Source organism: Diceros bicornis, chromosome X (genome assembly GCF_020826845.1).
Source record: "Diceros bicornis minor isolate mBicDic1 chromosome X, mDicBic1.mat.cur, whole genome shotgun sequence".
NCBI lineage: Eukaryota > Metazoa > Chordata > Mammalia > Perissodactyla > Rhinocerotidae > Diceros > Diceros bicornis.
The window spans coordinates 8,714,452-8,720,868 of NC_080781.1; positions in this window are offsets into that span (position 1 = coordinate 8,714,452).

Here is a 6,417-nt window from a genome sequence, read left to right on the forward strand (position 1 = left end):
TTCACCTATTGTTACCAGTGATACTCCCACATTTATCAGTCTACCATGTTAAATCTGGTCACTCATAAAGGCCCTCTTGTGGCAACAACTAGCCTAATAACTTAATCACAATAACATCATCATCATCATCATCATAAGTTTACTATTAAACAAAAGTTTCTTCCCCGCCACCCCATTTCAGCTTCAGAATGACTGTGAGTGTTGGTTTGGGGTGGAAAGAAGGGGAAATAAGTTAAATTGTCCCAATGTAGTTACTTAGTGTACACATAAACACACACACGTATACACACAAGTACGCACATATGTATATTATATACTGGCCAGGCTGAGGAGATAGGAGCCCATGCTCCAGCTGCCAGGTTTCAAGGACAGAAAGTTTCTTGCCTTTGGTTTGCCTAGAACAGGGTTTCTCAACCTTGGCACTACTGACATTTGGGCTAGATAATTCTTTGTTTCGAGAGCTGTCCTGTGCATTGTAGAATGTTGAGCAGCAGCCCTGTCCTCGATCCACTCAATGCCAGTAGCAATCCCTACCCTCAGTGTGACAACCAAAAAAGTCTCCAGGGGCCAGCCCCCTGGCGTAGCAGTTAAGCGCGAGCTCTGCTGCTGGCAGCCCGGGTTCGGATCCCGGGTTCAGATCCCGGGCGCGCACCAACGCACCACTTGTCAGGCCATGCTGTGGTGGCATCCCACATAAAGTGGAGGAAGATCAGCATGGATGTTAGCTCAGGGTCAGTCTTCCTCAGCAAAAGGAGAAGGATTGGCATGGATGTTAGCTCAGGGCTGATCTTCCTCACACACACAAAAAAAGTCTCCAGACATTGCCAAATGCCTCCTGGATGGGGATAGCAAAATCCTCCCCCTCAGTTGAGAATCACTGCTATAGAGGGAAGCAAGGTCCTGCCTGCCTCCTATCAAACCTTATATATGATGGATTCCCAAACAGAGAAAGAGGCTGGGCATCACCTTGTCGGCATTCATCAGAGCACAGCCTTCAGTTTTCAGAATTGGCTCCATAGCAGGCCTGTCAGTGCCCACCCAGCCCCACTTGGCAGGTATCAAGGAGAGTCCAGTCTTAAATAAGTTCAGCTATAAATTGGAGAAACTTTTTCAAAGAGTGATGTTCTGTGTACATCTGGAGACATGGAACTAGGGTTCAGATAAGTCGGGAGTGATCCACAATAAAAGATAGTTATCTAAAATCAGTGAATTAAAATTAATTCATTTTTTAAAGGTTTATATGAAGAGATCCTGGACTCTCATAAAAAAAAACCCACAAAAGCTTGGGACTTACTGATTAGCAATAATATATACTCTGAAGTTATTACTATGGTATTGAAAATGCTAAACAGAATGATAACCTCTAGTAATCTAATTTTACTGGCAACAAATCCCTTTGAAGAAACGTAGCATTTATTTCAAAGAGTGAGAGGCAGCCCTCGCCCTTGATACAGACATGATATAGACATGGTCCCTCTAAGTACAGATGTGGTGAGTCCTGGTGAATCCTAGCAGGCCCCGTGGAACACTGAGCTATGAGGGAGCCCCTTGGCTGTGTCTTAGGAACTTGCTTTCATGTGTTCAGGCCATAGCAAAGACTGCGATGTTCATGGGAGCCAAGTGAAGGTCCCCAGGCACAACTGGAGAGTGGTGAAGAGAAAATTGAGAAAAACAAATTCTCAAATAACTCTTCTTTTCAAAACCCATCTATGGCTTCACATTTCACTTAGATTAAAATGCAAACTCCTCCCCGTGGCCAAGGAGGCCCAGTGCAATCCAGCCCCCACATCCAGTCCTACCCTTCTGCCCCACACTCACTCTTCTGTGCCCCTCACCCACTCTGTGTGGGCCACACTGGCCTCCCCTGTTCATTCCAATTGTGGAACGCCTTCCTTTGCTGTTCCCATTGTCTGGACCATGTTCTGATCTTTATGTTCTGGGTCCTTCTCATCATACAGGTCTCAGCTAAAATGTCACCTCCTTAGAGAGGTCTTTCTGACGACCACATCTGAGGCAGGATCCAGAGCTCTCAATCTGTGCTGTGCACACGGATCTCCTGTTACAATACAGACTTGGACTCAGTGGTTGGGGAGTGAGGTTGGGGCTGCCATTCAGCATTTCTAGCTCCCAGGAGATGCAAACCTGCTGCCTTTGAGTAGCAGCACACCCTTCAATCTCTGTCACACCACCTGTTTCATTTTCTTCATGGTGTTTCTCATACTTTGAAATTATTTACCTGTTTGTGTATTGGATTGGTCATTGATTGGTTGATCTATTTGTTTACTAGAAGGGAAATTCCATAGGAACAGGGACTTTGCCCAGCGTATTAACCTTTGTATTCCCAGCACTTAACACAGGAAAGACCTGGCAAATCACAGATGCTCCATAAGTACTGCTGAATGAATGATGTAGTCCAAGATTCATTGACTCCTTTATCCCTTCAGTGCCTGCTTACTGACTGCTTCAATGACTGCTCATTTGTAAGTCAGGAACTAGACTGTAAGTAATAGAGCAGTGCTAGCTACTCAAATGCCATTCAGGAACTGCTAGTTACTGGTCCAAGATGAGATAACAAGGTTGTATGGAATATAAATCTGCCGTCCCTAAGCACGATTTTTTTTGAGATGACATGTTTTTCACAGCAACATATTCTTGACAGAGGAAGCAATGCCTTGCTTTCCTTCTGGTCCAAGTTCCTCATCTCATGGTAGACTGCTTAACAGTCTGTGAACTGGGCCCCACTGGGGTGACACATTTTGAGTAGCACTAATATAGGGGGTAGACAGCTTAATAAGATATATTTCTAACTTCAAATAGGGAGGTAAGAGAAATATACTTTTAAATAAATAATTACAATTTTTTTGGTCAAGTGCTATAATAGAGTATTGTGTGAGAGACAAGGAATTAGCCCCTTGTGCTCCCCTTTAGCTATGCCCTCCCAGGCTACCTGCACTCCATTATAACCATGAACTTTCCCACTCTTGCCCTGCTGGAGCCATTCCTCTGCCACCTCCATCACATCCCTGCACTTTTCCATGCCCATGACCCTCCCTACATGGCCATGCCCCTCCTCTCTGCCTAGCCATACACCACTCATCTGGCTCACGCTCCTCTTGGCCTACCCTTGCTTTCCTCCTTGGCCACACCTGTACCCCACGCAAAGCTAGCTGTGCTTTGCCGCTGAGACCCTACCTTCTGTGTCACATCCTCATTCGCAGGTCATATCCTCTTCCCACACTCTGGCTATGCCCCTCCTGAATGGGATGCAATCTTTGTGCTCCCTTCACCTAGGGGCCTGGTCCTGGGAAACCTTGGAGATGCGGGATGGGCCCCAGGTCTTTGAAGAAATTGTGAAAGGGATCTAAGAAATTTTGAGAGAGAACAGAGAATAGTAGAAGAGATGGGGAATTGTGGGGGAGATGAGAGAATTATGGGAGAGAAGGGAGAATTGTGGGAGAGACAGGGAATTGTGAAAGAGAATGGAGTATTCTAAGAGAAATGAGAAGTGTGATAGAGTAGGGAACTGGAAGAGAGACTAGGGGATTGTGAAAGAGAACATAATATTGTAAGAAAGTGGAAAATTGTGAGAAAGCAGAGAATTGTGAGTGAGAATAAAAAATTATGGGAGAGACAGTAAATTATGGGAAAGAAAGGAAATCATAGGAGATACAGGGAATTATGGGAGAAACAAGAGAATTATTGGATAGATGGGGAATTGTGGGAAAGAAGGAGAATTATGGAAGAAACAGAAAATTGTGGGAGAATCAGAGAATTGTGGGAAAGAATAGAGAACTGTGGGTGTGATGGAGAATTGTGGGAGAAAATAAAGAATTGTAAGAGACATGGAAAATTGTGAGAAAGAATATAGAATTATGGAAGTGACAGGAAATTGTGAGGGTAAAATAAAGAATTGTGGGAGACATGGGGAATTCTGGGAAAGAACAGAAAATAGTAGGAGAAACAAGGAATTGTGGACAAGAAAAAGAATTGTAGGTGAGATAGAGGATTCTGCAGAAATAAATAATTGTGGGAGACAAGGAAAATTGTAGGAAAGAACAGAGAATTATAGAAGACACAGGGAATAGTGGGAGAGAACAAAGAATCGTGGGGATGAGAGAGGATTGTGTGAGAAACAGAAAATTGTGAAAGATCAAGTATTGTGAGAGAATGAAAATTTATGAGAGAAAATGGGGAATTGGGAAGAAAAAAGAATTATAAGAGAAACAGGGAATTATTGGAACTAAGAAAAAATTGTGAGAGAGATGGAAAACTGTGGGAGAAAAGAGAATTATGGGAAAAAACAGAGAGTTGTGGGAGAGTTGGAGAATTCTGGGACAGAATAGAGAATTTTGGGAAAAAAAACTGAATTGTGGAAGACAAGGGGAATTCTTGGAAGGAAAAAAGAATTGTGTGAGATTAGGAATTAAGGGAAAATCAGGGAAATGTAGAAGAGATGGAGAATTGTGGGAGAGAATAGAGAATTGTGGGGAAAAAACAGAATTGTGGGAGATAAAGGGAATTCTGGGAGTGACAGGGGAATTGTGAGAGGCACTGGAAAATTGTAGGAGAAAGGAGAATTGTGATGGGGAAAAAATGGAATTGTGGGAGAGATGGAGAATTGTGGGAGAGAATATGGAATTGTGGGAAAAACAGAATTGTGGGAGAGAATGGAGAATTGTGGGGGAAAACAGGAATTGTGGGAGACAAGGGGAATTCTGGGAAAGAACAAAGAATTGTGGTAGAGATTAGGAATTATGGGGAAAACAGAGAATTGTGGGAGAGAGAAAGAATTGTGGGAGAGAATAGAGAATTGTGGGAAAAACAGAGAATTATGGGAAAGACAGAGAACTGTGGGAGAGAATAGAGAATTGTGGGCCCAAACAGGGAATTCTGGGAGAGATGGAGAATTTTGGGAAAGAATAGAGAATTGTAGGACAGATGGAGAATTGTAGGAGAGAACAGATAATTGTGGGAGAGATTAGGAATTATGGGGAAAAACCAGAGAATTGTAGGAGACATGGAGAATTGTGGGAGAGAATAGAGAACTATGGGTAAAAAACAGAACTGTGGGAGGCTAGGGGAATTCTGTGAGTGACAATGGAACTGTGGGAGGCACTGGAAAACTGTAAGAGAAAGGAAAATTGTGAGAGGAAAATAACAACAGAATTGTGGGTGAGATCAAGAACTGTGGGAGAGAATAGAGAATTGTGAGGATAAAACAGAGAACTGTGAGAGAGAACAGAGAATTGTGGAAAAGAACAGAGAATTGTGAGAGAGACCAGGAATTATGGGAAAAAACTGGGGGTTGTGGGAAAAATAGAGAATTGTGGGAGACATGGAGAACTGTGGGAGAGAATAGAGAATTGTGGGGGAAAATTGTGAGAGAGAATAGAGAATTGTGGGAAAAAAACAGAATTGTGGGAGACAAGGGGAATTCTGAAAAAGGACAAAGACTTGTGGTAGTGATTAGGAATTACTGGTAAAACAGGGAATTGTGGGAGAGATGGAGAGTAGCTGGAGAGAAGAGAGAATTGTGGGAAAAAAAACAGGGAATTGTGGGAGAGAGGGAGAATTTGGGGAAAGAACAGAGAATTGTGGGAGAGAACAGATAGTTGTGGGAAAGATTAGGAATTATGGGGGGAAAACAGAGAATTATAGGAGAGATGGAGAATTGTGGGAGAGAATAGAGAACTGTGGGGCAAAAACCTGAATTATGGGAGGCAAAGGGAATTCCAGGAAGGAACAAAGAATTGTGATAGAGATTAGGAATTATTGGGAAAACAGGGAATTGTGGGAGAGATGGAGAATTGTGGGAGAAAATAGAAAATTGTGGGAAAAAACAGAATTGCAGCAGAGATGGAGAATTGTGGGGAAAAAACAGGGAATTCTGAGAGAGATAAGAATTATGGGATAAAAGGAAAATATGAGAGAGATGGAGAATTGTGGGTGAAAACAGAAAATCGTGGGAAAAAATAGAATTGTGGGAGAGATGGAGAATGGTTGGAGAGAATAGAGAATTGCTGGTAAAAACAGGGAATTGTTGGAGAGATGGAGATTGTGGGAGAAAATAGAGAATTGTGGGAGAGATTAGGAATTATGGGAAAAAACAGGGAATTGTAGGCGAGATGGAGAATTGTGGGAGAGAATAGAGAACTGTGGGTAAAAACAGGGAATGTGGGAGAGCAGGAGAATTGTGGGAGAGACTAGAGAAATGTGGGGAAAAAAAGAATTGTGAGAGGCAAGGGGAATTCTGGAAGTGACAGGGGAATTGCGGGAGGCATTGGAAAATTGTAGAAGAAAGGAGAATTGTTAGAGAGAAAACGGATTTGTGGGAGAGATGGAGAATTGTGGGAAATATTAGAAATTATGGGAAAAAAACAAAGAATTGTAGGAGAGTTGGAGAATCATGGAAGAGAA